General features: G+C 42.1%; 1 protein-coding gene across 4 annotated transcripts in view; it reads right to left on the reverse strand.

Moving 5' to 3' along the window:
- Positions 1–17,877, reverse strand: part of sema4c (sema domain, immunoglobulin domain (Ig), transmembrane domain (TM) and short cytoplasmic domain, (semaphorin) 4C) — a 99,074-nt gene extending 81,197 nt beyond the window's left edge. For 3 of the 4 annotated variants that reach the window (XM_056376227.1, XM_056376224.1, XM_056376225.1), the window contains exon 1: positions 17,290–17,877. The gene's annotated coding sequence lies outside the window, so the exon portion shown is untranslated. Of the gene's footprint in view, positions 1–16,083; positions 16,166–17,289 lie in introns of those variants that run through there. The other variant, XM_056376226.1, reaches the window with a different exon arrangement.
- Between the last annotated feature and the right edge of the window lie 315 nt (positions 17,878–18,192).

An 18,192-nucleotide genomic window follows, 5' to 3' on the forward strand; every position in this document is an offset into this window, starting at 1 on the left:
GTGTGTGTGTGAGAGGTGTGACGCAGTATGCACGAGAATATGTGAGAACAGAGACTTTATGTGTCGGGATTCCTCAGTGCATGTGTTTGTTGATTTTGCATAGCTCGCCCCCCACCACACACAGACAGACAGACAGACAGACAGACAGACACACACACACACACACACACACACACACACACACACACACACACACACACACACACACACACACATACTCCTTGTCTTTCCCAAACCCCTGGTGTCTTTGTGAGTCAGTCTTGTCAGTGTGTGTGTACGCACATCTTAATCTCCCAGTTTAGACAAACCCAGCAGAGATTCTAGTAAATGTTGTTAATAAAGTCTAGCGGGAGGTCTGTCTGCCATATAACCGCGGTGACGCCCACACACACACATCCACACACACAAATACAGACATCCACAAAATGCAGATATATATAATTAATAAGACTAAAGGAGATACAGACACAAAGCACTCAGACAAAGGCACACCCTCTCACACACACACACACACACACACACACCACACACACACACACAAACACACACACACACACACACACACACACACACACACACACACACACAGACACACTTTAAAGTCAAGGACACAAACACATAAATACACACTGGCACAGGTACAATACACACATACTCAAATTCAGACACAAAGAGATAAGGATGCACACATTAACACACACACTCACATTGTTGCAGACACAAAGAAACAGCCACACAAACCCAAAGAAACAAAGAAACAGAAACACACACACACACACTGCGACAGACGGCATGGGCCTGACAGCATGCAGCAGCAACACCAGCATCAAGGCAACGCACTATGATAGTGAACGCAGCTCTAGAGACAACGGTTTTGTGTGCTAAATAATACACGTGGCAGTCCACAACACAGCAGCTCTGTGAAACAAAGCAAGTGTCCATGCAGCTGCACAAGAGAGAAATCACACACACACACACACTCATGAACACTCAGAGCACAGCGGAGCGCCCTCACACAGAGACATGGGCACAATTAACACACACACACACACAACAGTCATGTTACCAAGCACAACCCTCACATTTAATTTGCTATGATTCGCCTGCCTATGAATTGATGAAAAAGGGTTTTAATCAGAATAGGCTGGGACCAATGAGATTCATCCAGCTGCTAACTGTCTTTGTCCTAAAGCCTCCTCCACTTTCATTAAGCATCCCTTCAAGACTGACATAGAGATACAATGAAAATCACTCAGGTTCATGACAGTTTTGTCCTAAATGGAGGCTATTCTGACTGATGGAAAATTATTTAAGTCCAATACAGACCTTATAAAAAGGTTCAGGTGTCAGCCATCTATCACTGATGCACATTAATTTTAATTTTCTGTCCCGTTTGCTTACAGTGGTAAAATAACATGAGTTAAGTTATCTCTAACACTCTGCCACTTTCTGCATGTGCATGTGCATTTTGCGGTTAACTAGTGTGAACTACCGTTAGCTAACGACTTTTGCAGTCTGCTAATGTAAACTACCATTATACAACAGTCAGTTCAGACCAAGTAATTTGATTGGACGAGAGGCATTACATGAGTGCTGATACAACTGCACTGTTTTAGCAGCACTTTGAACTATATCACTCCGCTTCACAGCTGTTCTATTAGCTGTTAATCAGCGTCACATTAACGTTCGTTGTCTCTCTGAGATTGTAACAAACTTTGCAAAGATGAAAATGTTTCCAGAAATAACATTTGAATTAAATGGTGTGTGGTTGTCAGAAGAGGATGAAGGGAAGAAGCCTGGATACTCCAGCGCACACCTGAGGTAACGTGTAGACAAAGTAGCAAGCTAGTGTGCACTGTGCAGGTCAGGAAAATGTTTGTGTTGCTTAGCAACAGTCCAATACCAGTCTATTTGCGGAACTATTTGTGTTGCCGTTGCCAAATAAATGATACAATTAACAAACAAATCATAATCTGATGCTGCTTATTTAACTAAAATGGCGCTCGTAGAACTGTTGTATAAAACAAAAGGTTCTGATGTTGTACTGAATATCAGTAATCAGCTGTGTATCAGCTGTGATTGTCTTCAGCCTCGTACCTATGACCGAATCACAGCCGTGCTGATATTCAGTACAACATCAAGACCTCAAGTGTGATATTGCTTAATTAGTTGACAACTTTTGCTTTTGGCTAAGGTAAACTACTGTTAGGGGAGATTGTTAGCTAATGTAACTACCATTAGCAAATTTATATTCTATATAGACAGTATATTGATATTTTCTGCACTTTTCGTCAGTAGGTTGTTGTGAAACTTACATTTTGTTACAGTTTTAACAAAGCTTGATAAAGAAGACCTGTCTGGGAAACAAGGATGGGCATTAATACTGAACCTTTAGCAGTAAAAACACTTGTGGGCTCTGATTACCATACATAACAGCAGCTCACCACCAGTAACTCCACAGCACTGCCTTTGTTACGCATATTATACAATTCTCACAAGCCTTAAAAGCATGATGGTGTATAACTGTCTCTGCTGCAGTCTAACTATAGATCACTGTACGCTATCCTTTGTAGCCTTGTGTTACCTTATACATTTTTCATTCAGTCTGACAGACACTGGTTTACACATTTTTCATGTGGGAAAAATGAAAGGCGTCAAGAAGCTCTCCCTCTTACAGTGTAAAACTTTTTATACCTTTCCTCTCTCTCTGCATGGACATCAGATACATTTGCAGATTCTCAATGATACTTGAGTGAAGCAAAGCGCTTGTCGATGTGACCTTAATGTTTCCTTGACTTGACCTTAAACCCAGGAGGTATCAGGTCATGACCTCCTGTTGTATCATTATTCACCAACATTGGAACAGCTCCTTCATACTTTTCCTCACCTCAATGTTCTTCTTTTAGCACACACACAATGAGCTTGCACCTCCTTTTTTGCCTTTTGTGCAAATTTTGGGAAAAAATTCACATTGTGCCGATTTGTGCCTTATACCTATAAAACCACAAATTACCATTTTTATTACAATTGTGATTCAGCTCTAGCATCATCCATTTCTTCTGTTTCTCTAGCAAAAGAAAATCACAAAGGCACAGACACAAATACAGGAACACACTCGGCAAAACACACAACCAGCTGCTGTTAGCCCACTAAGTGTTAGGAAAACTCACACACACACACACACACACACACACACACACACACAGCAGCTAACTTAATTTCAAAATCAATTAATTAAAAAGTACGGTCTTCTCCCACAGGGAGTGAAAGACAAATTTGAGGAATTTAATCCTGGTACACAAATCAGAGCTATTCAGCTGCAGAGATATGAGGACAGGATGGATGGAGGGATGGAGGGGTGGAGGAGGGACGGTCAATGAATATTAATTTCTGAAAGCGATTTAACTCAGTCATTTCAATTTGACTCAACTCCTCTTGCTTCTCTTACTTAGCCTCTCACATATCTATCTATCTATCTATCTATCTATCTATCTATCTATCTATCTATCTATCTATCTATCTATCTATATAAATATCTATCTATCTATCTATCTATCTATCTATCTATCTATATCTATCTATCTATATAAATATCTATCTATCTATCTATCTATCTATCTATCTATCTATCATCTATCTATCTATCTATCTATCTATCTGCAAGAAGAGAAGAAAAAGCATGATCAGCAGAGAAAATGAGCAGGATGGAAAGAGAGCAAGCCTGTTGTGTGTGTGAGTGTGTGTGTGTGTGTGTGTGTGTGTGTGTGTGTGTGTTTGTGGGGTTCATCAGCATCCCTCTCTCACTCCCTCACTGTCTCTTTCTGTTAGTTTTTAAAGGGACGTGTTATTGATTTTTTGACGTGCAGAAGCAGAGGGGGGCTCAGGGTATATGTGTGTATGCTTCTGTGTATGTGTGTATGTGTGTGTGTGCGCGCGCGCGTGTGTGTGTGTGTGAGTGGGTGTGTGCTCAGTGGCTAGTGTAACCTCAGGCAAAAAAAAAAATCATAATAAAGAGTTTTCTCTCCTCCCTGGTGTTCCTAAAAAAGACTTTGCCTAATAAGCATGAAAAAAAACACTGGGAGATAAACTGTTCCATATGCCACGGGTCTGTGTGTGTGAGGGGGGGAGAGAAGATAGATACAACGTGTGACTGGGTGTGTGTATGAAGGTGTGTGCGCAAATGTGTTTGGCAAGCAACGTGTGAATGTGTTAGCACAGGTGAGAGTGTGTGTGCCTGAGAAAATCCACATGGTCTTCTATATTTGTCTAATGTTACGAGTGTGTGTTTGAGGGTCTGCGTATGTGTGTGTGGAAGCATAAGTGGTGGAAGAAGCATTTGGATTCTTTCCTTGAGTAAACGTAGCAAGTAACATTTAAAAACATGTATCCTCTGATTGTTGATCTTGATAAGTAAAATATATGATGCGCACATGCCGCATGCAATTTGAAACATTTGGTTGCTCCTCTCAGTTCTCAAAAACATGTTCCTATCGGGCCGTTCACACATATAGGTTCAAAAAACTGGGACGACAGCTGCTACTCATTGAGAATGAGCCCAGTGCCCCCTCCTGAGCTCGACAGATTCAAAGCTACACTACAGTGGAAAGTTGAGAGAGTATCGACTTTATGCAAATATCCTCAGACGCAGTGCGAGCGACAGCCAGACGGGAGCCAACTGCGATCTTCGTTTACTACTACACTCCACTACGCAAAGGAACTTTAAACTTTTTAAACTTTAAACAAAATGGAGGATCGTCACAGTATCTGGCTCCCTGATTCTCTACGATGTGTCTTTTATGAGTTACAGGAACATATAAAAGAAGTTTGACATGTGGAAATAAATCCCAGCCATTGTGGGCTTGTATGTCGGTGGCAGATACATCAGAAAACAACTGTCCAGTTGCAGCAGAGTATATGAAACTACAGATTCATGAAAGGACAGATACTGCCAACTACTCTGCCAGTCGTCTGAGTTAGTCAAATCAACAGGGTATGTTCATTCTGATAGTCGGATGTCAGTTTGGAAAAACCCATGTGTGACTAGCAGGATGTATGCTACAGGTAAATGTCCTGTAAAAACAAAGAATACATACGTTTTTCTCAGTAAGAAGTAAATCGAGTATTCATTATGCAGAATGGCCCCTTTCTAAGTGTTATACACAAGGTATATTATCGCATTGTTCTTAATGCATTAACATGTTAGCAGTATAAAGGTATAGCTACTTTATAGCTATACTTTAACACATCAAATGTTATCAGCTGAACATTTGTTTTGTGTGTAAACCTTAACCTGCAGCCTGTAAGCAGCTGCCAGATGAATAGTAGGCTCATGCTAGTACATCACATGATGTGGTGGAGTAAAGAATATAAAACAACATAACAGTGTCATACAATACCTCAAAATAGTACGTAAATGTTCTTTGAAAGCATGAATTTCTGCATGCATGCATGTGTCAGACAATAATACAGTATATGTTCAAGTATGTGTGTGTTTGTGTGTCTGTGTGTGTGTGTGTGTAAGTGTGTGTGTGACAGGCTGCATGTGGAGAGGTATATTACAAAAATACACAGGGAGCACAGCAGTGGGGACTAAAGGGGAGAAAAGAAAATAAGAGTGAATACCTAGAAGCAAAAGATGAGAAAGATTGAAAGAGAGAGTGAGAAAAAGAAGGTGAAAGCCAGGTTGGAAATTGATGGTGTAATTGTTGACTGCTGGTCGGCTCTTATCTTGGTTTCTCAGGGCTGTTGTCTGGGCAGGCTGGTTTCTTTCTTGCTTTCCAATCTCTGTCTCTCTAGGAGTGGACCAAACCTGGCAACCTGTATACTTTTCCCCTCTCTTTTTCTTCCTCTCTGCAACCCTTGTATTTTTTCCCAATCTCTGTCTTTCTCGTCGTTTATCTCCTTTCTGTCATATTGTTGTGGGTTCATCCCATTGAGCATCCCATGTCTTTCTTTTCTTTTCTTCTCTCTCCATCCCTCTATAGTCAGAGCGGGAGCAGTGGACTGGAAAAGAGCAGCAGGGGGGAAGGGGGGAGTGAAGCCACCTGGGGGTCAAAGGTGAGTCTGCAGCAGGCTAGGGCAAACACAGAGCCTGTCTCTCTCTTTCACCCCCCCTCCCCTGCACATAAACCAGACCAACACCTCAACGACATAACTATTATAGCTGCAGCTGGACTCAAAGGAGATTCTAGTGCCAGCGAATAGGATGCTAACCAGAGCTAGCACTGATAACCAGGGGCTTTGCTAAGCTAGCAGTGATGTTTCAATAGAAAACTTACAGGCAATTTGCAAAGTAAAGAGAAGTGGCAAGACTATACTGGTTGGAGAAGCAGATTTAAAGAAAGTGAATAAGTATAGTTGGATTTAGACTTGATGTAAAGGGTTAATGATAGCCCTCGCATGGATGCTAATGGTGCAGGCCTTCACCTGCTGATAGCACCACAGTGACACTAACAAATGTACTGCATGTGATGAGGCTGAATTGAGCTTTAATTATACTTCACTGATTGTGTTTACATTCTTTAATTTACTTCATGATACAGAGCAACTGTGGGCTCCGCACGCACTTATAAAATGAAGTTACAACAAAATAACTTCTGTTTTGCCCTGTTTGATCACTGAATCACAGATTATTTCCATGTAGTTGCTTTGCTTACATTTTGTTATGCAGTGTGACAGAGAGTGAAGATCACAGCGAGCAGAGGGGTTTGCAGTAGAGATGTCTTTGTTAGTTTTAGTGAAAAGAACACAACTACTGAGTCTTCGGCTTCTGTAATGTTGTCTTTCAACAATATTCACTGGGAAGAGGAAACACTTCAGCGTAGCTACCATGGCTATGTGTATCATACTTAATCACTGACTAAAGCACCGAACTGCTAGCCCTGTGCAAAAACCTCATGGACTGCTAGGACTATGGCAAGAATGTGTAATAAATGTATTAATAGATTAGACTCTAGGTTTTTTTGTCATACAACATGATAAATCCTTGAAAACTGATCATTGCAAGAGAAGAATAAAAAATATCAACATCTTATTAGTTTAAGCTAAGGCTAGGTATCATACAACAATTTTCGACATCAATACTGATACAGATACCTTGACTTTATAACCAACTCTTAATGATGCTTTTTCTGATACCAACTTGATTCCAACTGTGATGCTTTTGTTAAATCCATATTAACAAAAAGAAAATTATGATACACGCTATGGTACAAATTTTAGTTTTACTTTCAAGCTCGGCCTCTTTAAACACTCGAATCTGTCGTGTCAAATGATGCTTATTGGCTCCCTGACGCTGATGAGATTTACTCATTTACTCCTCATGTATTGAAATTTGGTACGGAATGACAAGGCATTTTTCAATCCTTGATAGTGTCAAACCACTTCCATCGGTTCATAAAAGTGTTGAAGTTCGATACCCTGCACCTGGTTTAAGCACACCACCTAAAGATAACTGTGTGTTCATTAAAGGGTTAACGCCTCCGGTGTATGTGTTTACTGGCACCAGTAGAAGGCTCTTGTTGAACTTGACAGCTCCCAGTGTGGAGGTAGAGCGCAGCACGACAGTGACGCTATAGCACTGCGTCTCCTGTTTCTACTGTTTCTCGGTATCAGGATGAATTATTCAGCTCAGTCAGTCTGATTTCGCTATCACATTGACTATTTACTGTGGTATTCTTAGTTGCTTGCAGGATCTAATTGCATCACGGGCAATATGGAAAGCAGACGAGTAGGTGGGGAGGTGGCATCGTCAACAAAAACAAACAGCAGGTTTGGTTATATGTGAGCACGATTCTGTACAGCCTGTATTTACTTTTCATTTAAGGCAAAAAGGGCTGTGTTTGACAAATCTTTTCATGAGAGGAAACAGTGACAGGTTACCTTGCTGCAGTCGAGATTGCAGTTTGTGTGAAGGCTGTATCTGTTCCTCCTTTGCCACTGACAAAGAAAAAGGAAGAGTGACTCATGAGCTCAGATCATGCTGGAGTCGTCATACTGGGATCCATGAGGCAAAATCTGATTAGTCGCTCAGGGGGCAAGGCATCTCACTCCTCTTCATCGCACTTTAAATCATTTTCTACAAGTCACGCTGGCTCTTTGCTGGGACATCTCCAATTAAGGAGAAGAAATACACATCGGCTGTGGAGATGTCTACACAGTTTCACACATTGTTTGCTATCGTCCTCACACTTGCCAAAAAGCCCCTGTGGTACTAAAAAGAGGTACTAGCCTAGCAGTAAAAGCCACACTGGTCTGGGCATTGATTTCTCCAGAATAAAGGTAGCATTGACTTCCCAGTAAGACTTGATGGGCTAAGTTTCCATGTGGAATTACAAGCCTAAGTTTACTTTGAATTTCCAATTAGAAGTGCTGCTCTGGGTAAACAGATATATTTTCATTTAGGAGGGGGTAACGACTAACTTTGATTTTCCTACAGGCCAAGTTAACACTAAACAAACACAGCAGGAAATAAGCAGCGTAGCTCTCGGTCTCCTAACAGCTATGAAAGCTAAGCAACTCCCACACACTAGCTCAACGGAGCTCTCAGAGAGCAGCCATGTAGGGGCCCTCCTGCTGCTGATAAGCCTGCATGGGCTCCTCTGTAGTGCCTACCCTGGAGAGAGGCCATTAGCCCGGCCGCAACGCCTTCCTGGATAAGCTGTAGCTCACCAGCCTGCAAGCCGAAGGGCAACTTTTTATTGTCCTTCCCAAACTTTATGTGTGAGTGTGGAGGGAGGGGCTGTGTATTCTGGAGTCTGCAATACAGTATGTGTCTGTGTGTGTGTGTGTGTGTGTGTGTGTGTGTGCTCAAGCTGCGCGCTCCCGGCACTTCCTGCCTACTAACGGCCAATCCCACGGTAGGGAGGGTGAGCTCTATCGGACCAGAACAATGCCTAAAAAAGGCTGTCATATAAACAAACTACTATGCTCCGGTTAGCACAGGGGGTTAGGGGCCTACTTTTCTCTACAAGCCCCCCCCCCCGCTCATTTCATCTGCATCATTTTTCATACACACACACACACACACATTAATGCACACAATCTCAGATACCCAGTCGATGCACCAGTATTTTTTTTTTTTTACTGTTATCTTTTGTTGCTCGTGCATACATATTTGCATTTACACTATCCAGGAAATATTGCCTGGAAACAGCAAGAAGCAGGGGCTGAATATGCATAAACATACTCTATGCAAAGTACATGGCAATGTTGTCACTGAGAGTAAACAATAGGAAGCTCCGCATTCACACTGGGGCGAAACAGCTTTGACATGTCACCAAACCCAGAATAACAAAAAAGAGAACAATTCCAGCGGTCCTCTGTACACAAAACACAGTGCAGACAACTGAGCCAGAAAACATCTGCTGAGTCGCGACAAACAAAACAACAAGCAGCTGATGAACAGGCTCGTCGGGGGCCTCGGTGAAACATACTAAATACCTTACATGGTGCCCCCGAAACACAGTTGGTTTTTGGCTGAGCATATTACTGTCTCTCTCCAATCCAGCTTTACAATTTCAACCAAAGCCAAGCAAGAAGAGACACAGGAAACAAGATGAAAAGGGAAAGATGAGTCAAGATGCTATCTAAAGAGGAAATTGCTACAAGTATCAAATATAATGAAGATTTTTCTCCCGGAGTCCGTCTTTGAATCAGTTAGAGGATTGGAAAAGCACATTGCATGGCCGAGGATGCGACACATAGACGGATACTACTGCATAAATGCAGATACTATGGAGTTTAATGACACTATACTTTAATGACTATGAACTTTAATGACTCAAACGATGATTTAATGATGAGAATGAAATATGAAAACTCATTGCTTGCCAAGAGTCACATGAGAAGATCGACACCACTCTCATAGCTGTTCGTTTCATATGCTGGGGCCAGGAAATGGTTAGCTTAGCTTAGCATAAAGAGTGAGAGCAGGGGGAGACCTGGTCGTCTCACTCAGTACAAAGATAACAAAGATCCGGCTCTAAAAGCTCATTAGTTAACATTTCATTTATCGCTTAAAGGGATAATTTGACATAGGGTTGAAGCTGATGATTATTTTCATTATTGATGAATCAGATGATTTTTTTTCTAAATTAACGGAAAAGTTGTTAGGTCTACATAGTGGATAGATGTCATCAAAATGTCTTGTTTTATCCAAGAGTCTAAAACCCAAAATGATCCATTTTACAGTGAAACAGAAAAGCAGAAAATCATCACGAGTGAGAAGCTCAAATCAATAGTTTGGCAAAAAAACAAACAGAAAAAAAATTTATTAAATGAAATTAATTGATTATCAGTACAGTTGCACATAATATTTTTGTGGTTTGACTAATCAATTGTTTCAAGCTCTAGTTTTACATTTTGGGAAATACACTTGACACCACTCTCATATCTGTCTTTATCAGGCCAGAAAAGTGCAGGACCCAGGAAGTTAGCTTGCTTGCAGCTACATGTTTCCCCCTGCTTTCAGTCTTTATGCTATGCTAAGCTAAGCTAACAGTGTCGTGAATCCATCTTAAGTTTAATGTCATGTGTGTATGTTAGTACTTACACAAACACTGTGCTGGCATCTCTTGGTATGACATTGTTTTTACAGAACCCTATTCCACCTCAAGCAAGCACAAAAATCCATTTAACCTCTCTGACGCTGCATGTCCTGTTTTACATAAAAACCTGGATGGAGAGCCAGTTATTGATAGATAGATTAGTTCAGAGAGCAAAGCAACATAGATAGATAGATAGATAGTGAGAGAGAGAGAGAGAGAGAGAGAGAGGTAGAGATAAACAGAAATAGAGAGAGCGTGAGGCTGGCGGACAGCAGATGGCCAAAAGTGGTCAGCTGGTAACAAACAAGCAGGTCAGGGCTCTCCTCTACCTCTATTCTACTACTCATAAATAATGCAGAGGACTGGAGCCACCCATAGCACCTCCACCGAGCTTCTTCTAAAGGACTCCAACTCTCCGAGCGAGTCTCATAAAGGCAGACGGAGAGTTTGTTGAGCTGAAGAGAAGCACACACCTTTATGTCATGGCGGGGAGCGATGGATTGCTCTCCGTCTGTTCGTCCATTTGTTTCAGACAACAGTAATCAGATTTGGGTGATGCCTCTCACCACTGCATTCTGACATTTTTGAAATTACATTGATCAGAGGGGAAATTACAGGTCAGAATGAAAAGCTCCGATAAACAAAACTTCCACATCGCAAGAGAGAAAAGATTTGAGGCATCCAGTTATACTTGCTCTACAGATTTGCCTCCAGGAACATCAGTATGCACCATATTGGATTTTCCACCACTCTGACTTTCCTGGAAACACTTCTCCCCCCTCAGGGCTTATTTATTTATTGATTGCCCCAAAGGGGGGCTGCATCATTCATGGAGGGTGACAAATATTTATTACTGCTTTGTGTTCTCTCTCTGTCTCTCTTTTTCTCTCCTATATATATATCTATATATCAATTTTTAACAATAATGTTAATTTTTGAAAATAATGGTAATAACACTTTTTAATTTAGCTGAATTGAAGTGAGAGAAAGCTCCCTAATGGCTGCTCCCAGGGCATTCTGGGTACTGGCACTACTATTAAAGCCACCAAAAAGGGTTATTCTACTTTCCTCTATAGTAGCATAGTTTTCATTCACAATAGGCTGAATATGCACTTGTCTGTTCAATTAAAGTTGAGCTACATAAGTGTTAACTTCTGACACTCTGGCAATGCAAAAATGACCTCATTATGCTACTCGTATTGAGCCGAAACGAGTGAGAGAGCGGAAGAGGAAAAAAATATGTCTGCGTAAGTGAGTGAGATGGAGAGAGAGCGAGAGAGAGAGAGAGAGAGAGAGAGAGAGAGAGCTCAAAGGGAAGGCTAAGTTGCAGAAGAGCAAAAGCTTCTCGTCTCGGAACAACTGCAACCACAGCTGCTGCCAAAACCCTCTGGATCCATCCTCAGTGCCTGACGGAAACTTCTCAACAGGCCTTAAAGCCACTGAGAGGGGCGGGGGGCTTGAGGATGTGCTGTGTGTGTGTATGTGTGTGTGGTTCAGCTTGTTATAGTTTGCATTCTATATTTAGAGTTTGTTCTCTGACATTGTAACATCAATAAATTATGGCAGCATCAAAATTGCGACAATGAACATTTCTGTGATATAAATGTAAGTAAAGAAAACACGAGTAAATGAAGAAACATCGTCAAACATCAACGTGTCACATCGGCTGTGCACAAGAACACGTGACTATAACACAGGCAACTTGGGAAGCACGTTCGCAACTTTTGCAACTTTTGCAACTTTCGCAACTTTCGCAACATGTACGCAACGTGAACAAACACTTTGCAAATACAGCAAACACACTGCAAGTAATACGTCCTCATTCTGAGCGTGAGTTTAGCATGTTGTGTGTTCACAGTAGAAATGTGACAATATCAAGTCTCTTATGCAAACTGAACAAAATTTATTTTTCAGCTTTTGATGTCCCACAGTGCAATACACAAAGAAAAAGAGGTGCTGCTCCCAGCTGGAAGTAATTAATTGCCGGTGGTGAGGAGACAGCTAAAAAAAATAAATATAGTAAAATAAAAATAATGAAAATATTCATAATAATAAAAAAGAAATCACTGGAAAAACATTTTGATTTCTCTTAGTGAAGATAATTTGGCAGTGACATTTCAAATCAGTTTGACTGGTGCCCACTGAATCACATTAGCCAACTACTATATGGCACATGCTGTTTGGCACTTACATGTAATATGTAGTATGGAAATAAGACACAACAAAACACATCACTGCAGAAATTTCTGGGAAATGCTCAAAACTGATGAACATGCTAGAAAGTAGCAAAATGCTAATGCTAGGTGTGTAGCAAACATCTGCAATAATTTTCAGAATCACAGAGTTTTAATAGCTAAAACATTATTGTTTCCAACATTATTATCGATAGGTGGTTAACTTCAGCAAATTGATCACCTTCATCAGATTTTAGTTTTGCAGTGCATTTCTGTATGTTCTCTATGTGCTGTCAAATTGGTGAAAGTGTAATGTTTATAATTTCTTGTCCAGTGCATTTCCTCCTGTATTGATTTATATCACACAGACAGGTTGCTTTATGGCACAGGTGAAGTAGAGGGCTCTGTTCCTCTAGTTGAGATAACACTTTTTCAAAACAGCAGATGGTGGACAGGGGAAAGGGTCAATGAAACATCCCAAAAAAACAAAGGGCACATTTATCCTCTACAGGAAAGGCAAAGAGAAATAAAGGCACATCACAGTAACAGAGGGAGGAACGACAAGTAGCAACATCCCAGTTAGAGGAAGGTACAAAGTTCATGGTTTTTGGTCTTTTGGCCAAAACTTAGAAAAGGAAATGAAGACCCGAGTTTTCTCAATCAACTTTACAACTTTCACACAAAATTCATGAACAATGTGCCAGTGACATCATAACGTGTAATACAACTCATATTTCTGTGTTCATGTGTGTGATTTAGTGTATTTTTTAGTCCGCAGCTGTGCACATATAAAAGTCTATCTGAAAACACACACACACACACACACACACACACACACACACTACTTTGTCTTTGTCTCTATAGCTAAAGGAGACCTTGATAATTAATGAATAACAATAACATGGCAGGCTCATACACACTGAAAGCACAAGGTTTATATCAGTTTGACCCTGCACCCCACCAGAGTCCATTCACCATCATGTTCCTGTAAACAAGCGTCTTCCCTCCCTTCTTCTCTAAACATCAGCCTCTTCAGCCAGGCCCTGCCTCCCGCTGTTCGCCTCCAGCATACACACACACACACACACACACACACACACACACACACACACACACACACACAAAACACCCATCTGTTTCAGCTCTCCAGACCTTGCATCTGTTCGGCCATGAACCATATCTATGCTCAACACAAACACATATTCAAACACACAAACACGCACATTGTGAAGTGTTAAAAACGAGTCAGGACAATTCTCTCCATGCAGCATCAGAACACTGAGGGCATGGCCAGAGTCGTGAACTCTCCTCAGCTTAGCAGGAAGCTCAACACACAGACCAGTTTGAACCAGCAAACACAAAAGCAAATCTGCTTCTAAAGGAGATTTCTGAGAGAAAAGAAAAGCAGATATTGCTGGAATTAAATCGTCGGTGGAATGAAAAGGATGTTTTGCAAAAATGTCTCATGTGGGAAGCTGGCACATCAACTGTTGCTCAGCAAAGGATGTGAAAAAAAAAAAAAAAAATCCTCTCCCACCATCTAAAATACATTATCGTTAGCGAATTGAGATGCATACGCTCTCACAACACCATAGCCACCATGAACGCGGGCTGAATGGTCTAAGTGTGTGTTCCTGTGTGTGAAGCTTTTTGAGTTGCATAATCAGATATCATCCCGTTATTTCGGGAGTTTACCGTGCATTCAGCTGCTCGCCATGTGGGCTCGCAGGATCTGTTGCATTGACGTGATGCATGTGACACAGAGATGACAATTGTACACACACAAACACACAAACACGCACACACACACACACACACAAACACACAAACGCAGAGTCAGACAGGAGACATCTGGTGCAGTGATGATGTAACGGCTGTGATGCAACGTTGGCCCTTTAGTGTCAAAACACACAGTTTATGTCACATATGTGCGCACATGCACGAAGACGTGAAAACACCCACACTGACACAGATAGTGAGGGAGAGCTGAAGGGATTGGGTAATTAACTGATTAAGCAGAAAACTAATGCAACTATTTTGATAATTGATCATCGTTTGAGGCACTTTTTCCATTAAGGGTTTTCAGCCTTTCTTTGGTTTATTTGATAGTAAATTCAACATCTTTGTTTGGACAAAACAAAGCATTTGAAAATGTCACCTGAGGTCTTAGAAACTTTGATGGACATTTTCTTTATTTTATGGACAAAACAATGACTCCATCTTTGGAGAAAATCACCAGCAGATTCATCTGTTATGAAAACAATCGTTACAGCCCTGTAGTGAAATGAACAGCTGCAGGAACACACACACAACAACAGACGCCCAACTTACACTCAAATACCAAAAGACTCATATTAAAAAACTGCATGTTGTATGTGAATCTGCACGTGAGCTTGACTGTTAAGCATGCCTGTTTGCATGTGTATGTGATGCATGTGGTTCTTTGTATGCCTGACTGTGTGCCGCTTAATTATATATGTGTGTGTGTGTGTGTGTGTGTGTGTGTATGTGTGTGTGTGTGTGTGTGTGTGTGTGTGTGTGTGTGTGTGCAGAGCATGAGGAGTGTGTGAGGGAAGATGGGAAGGAGGCTGGCCATCAGGATGTGGAGTCCATTGTCTGTCCGACAATGAAGAGATCGAGTCGGCAGGAGTCCTGTGGCTCTCTCAATGGAGGTATTAACATCTGGGGCCATAGGGCTGCAGTGTGTGTGTGTGTGTGTGTGTGTGTGTGTGTGTGTGTGTGTGTGTGTGTGTGTGTGTGTGCCTCTGTGTGTGTGTCTTTGTTGCAACTGCCCTGGATAAAACTGGATTTCTAAGGCTTTTTTTTTTTTTTTTTTCCGGAGTCAGAATAAAGCAGATCAGGAGGAATCCTTCAAACAACCAAATTGGTTTTCAAACATCTCTCCTTGTAGCCTGCTTCAGTTTTGTATAATCTACTCTGTGTGTTTATATGACGGATTATGTGTATTCTTAAAGGTCTGTGAACTTGATTTCACAAATTAAAAAGTGAGTCAAGTGAATTTCGGTAGGATTATCCTCCGCTACATCCCGCTACACTGCAAATGTCAACTTGCAGCTCAGTGCTAATGCTAAATTTTACCAGGATGTCACTTTCATTAATCTTTGCAAATGACACGGTGACACACATGCACGTACGCGCACACACACACACACGCACACACAGCTACACAGAACTACCTGCTAATGAATGTTATGAAAAAGAAATCTTAAGACAAACTTTATGAGAAAACTGTGCAAATATCACAGCAGTACGTGGATCCTCGAGTACAATAACGCTCATATAAAGACGTCTTCACCACTTCCTCCATCCCACATGTCAATAACATGACTCCTCTGACTTACCCACAACCTTTACTGTCTTCAGTTTGTAGGGCCGTGCTCCCCCTGTACTGCCTGTTAGTTAACTGGCAGTGGCACCATCCAGCTTGTAAAAAAAAACAAAAAAAAAAAAACAGAAAAGGGAAAAACAGTCAGACCCCCCCCTCCACCATCACCACCACCACCACCACCACCACCACCACCCACCTCCCCTTGCTCACTGTCCAGCGTGTATGCCTGCCCCCTCTTCCTCCTCAGTAATTACAATAATCACTCAACTGAAACTAATGCTTACTTCATTAAGGCAAAAAAAAAATCAGGAGGGGGAATAAGGAGGAAAAGCTCTCCAAAGTAATATCTCAAGTCAGTGGATTATTGTCACCATAAGAGCTTAATTTTTGAGTGTCAGCTGAGCAAGCGGGAAATAGAGGCAGGGACTCATTGCTTTTATGGCTCCGGGGGTGGATGAGGGCTGTCACATATGACACCTACAACAGCTGTATGAAAATGAACTCTTAAACCTCCACGTACATTTAGAGTAGGATGCCGGAGAACTCTAAAGCCATGCATCTGTTTAAGTACTTCAACTATAAACTGTGAACTCTCAGTTTGGGCAGACAACAGCAGTCACAAAGTAAGTTGGGAATATTACAGGGATATTATAAAGATGTCACAGAAAATTTGAAACACTATCAAGCAAAGGAAGCAGCCTAAAAGTTCATTACAGGACACCACACACACTCCAGACTTACAGATGTTACCTACAGGCTACTAATAAAATATGAAGTGATTTTTCTGGCAGCAGCACTGCATCATAAGTATGATACAGCACAGATTAGACAGTGTAGATACAGTACTGGACTGTGATTGTGGAGCAGTGAATGTAGATATACCGACTACAGTGAAACCCCGGACTTGATTCCCTTCCAGCAGCTCCTGACCGCAGTGCGCTGTGTTTACACTGCGCGAAAAGGAGATAAAGTTGCACCACACTGAGCCCCGGACGGACAACCCCACAACACCTCAAATAATCTGTCAAGACAACACGTTGTACCTCAAAGCGTCTTATTCCCAAGAAGAAAAAAACAGGGGAGGCTTCGTGGCAACAGTTGGAGATCCGGAGACTCGGAATGAGGATGTTTTCTACCTCTGCCTCCTTCGTCTACTTTTAATCGAGCCACCTCACAGCACCGCAGCCTCCATAGCGATAAATAACGGCTCCAAACTTACCTTATGATTACGGTGATGGTGGTGATGATTACAGGCAACGCGTCCTGCGCTTTCCTCTCCGTCTTTCCTCTGACGACAGATCCAGTATCCTTTCCTCCCCTCTCTCTTCTTTCTCCGTTATCTCGGGTTTGTTTTTGAATCGGAGTTATGAATTATTCCACATCCTCATCAATTTTCTGACGAATTCACCCACGGTCTCTCACTTCTCTCCCCTTCCTTCCTCTATTATTTTAAATGTTTCGACTCTAAAGCAAATCGAGCCATATGATCCTGTCATTCAGTTTCTACACAGAGAGACTGGCTCTCCGCGCAACTCCCTCCCAAGGCTTTGTAACGCGAAACCAGAGGAGGAGGAGGAGGAGGAGGGGAAAAGGGGAAAAGGGAGAGAAAGAAAAAAAATCCTCTATCCACTATCCACTATCTAGGACGAGCTGGATGGATCTTTCCGCCTCTCTGTCTCTGCGCACAAGTTTCAGCAGCCCGTACCCAACAGACTGATCGGAGTGGTCGTGGCGCTGCGTCTCTGTGCCAATCTCGACTGATGTGTGTGTGTGTGCGTGTGTGTGTGTGTGAGTGTGAGTGTATGTGTGTGTGTGTGGTGCGTGGCGCTGCAGCGTGTGTGCGCCCCCAGCCTACTTCTGCAGTACGCATCACAGCGGGGACCGGGGAGGATTTCAAAAAAGGCACACAAACAGGTCTCCGCCCATTAGCCTGTACGAATAAGGGCCCCGACACAGACGAGGGGCCCCCAGCAGCCATTATACTGCTTGATTAAGACCAATTCATTGTGCGGGAAGTGGAAGGTCTGTTTTTAGCGAAGTGCTTCCCAACCCGGGGTCTGACCCGAGACACCCACAGGTCCTGTTTAACGGGCTCCCGCAGCCAAATGAGCATGTCGCGGAG

Source organism: Seriola aureovittata, chromosome 5, assembly GCF_021018895.1.
Source record: "Seriola aureovittata isolate HTS-2021-v1 ecotype China chromosome 5, ASM2101889v1, whole genome shotgun sequence".
Lineage (NCBI taxonomy): Eukaryota > Metazoa > Chordata > Actinopteri > Carangiformes > Carangidae > Seriola > Seriola aureovittata.